At 35.1% G+C, this 262-nt stretch overlaps 1 long non-coding RNA gene across 1 annotated transcript in view; it reads right to left on the bottom strand.

The window, feature by feature from the left end:
- LOC119586080 overlaps window positions 1-262 on the bottom strand; it is a 16,392-nt gene that overhangs the window by 15,906 nt on the left and 224 nt on the right. The window lies entirely within an intron of this gene.

The raw sequence follows: 262 nt of genomic DNA, 5'->3' as shown, positions 1-262 counted from the left end.
CATGTACTGTAAAACCCACTGTAGAGAACGAAGATCCTATGTAATGCGGTTTCTAATTCGGTTCTGATAACGTTCGCTTTTGGCCTAAACATGCGAGAAAGAGTGATCAGAAAATTTAATACATCAATTTGGTGGAACGAAAATAAGGATAGTAAGAATAGCAAGAATTCAAGAAACCTGCGACAAACAAACAAAAAAAGCTTTCCAACTTCAAACCCCTTAAAATTATCGAAATAAAAGCATAACCCCGTCAAAAAAAAAC

Source organism: Penaeus monodon, chromosome 20 (assembly GCF_015228065.2).
Source record: "Penaeus monodon isolate SGIC_2016 chromosome 20, NSTDA_Pmon_1, whole genome shotgun sequence".
Classification (NCBI taxonomy): Eukaryota; Metazoa; Arthropoda; class Malacostraca; order Decapoda; family Penaeidae; genus Penaeus; species Penaeus monodon.
Note: the sequence above shows the minus strand (reverse complement) of the source record. Positions and strands in the feature narration are given on the sequence as shown.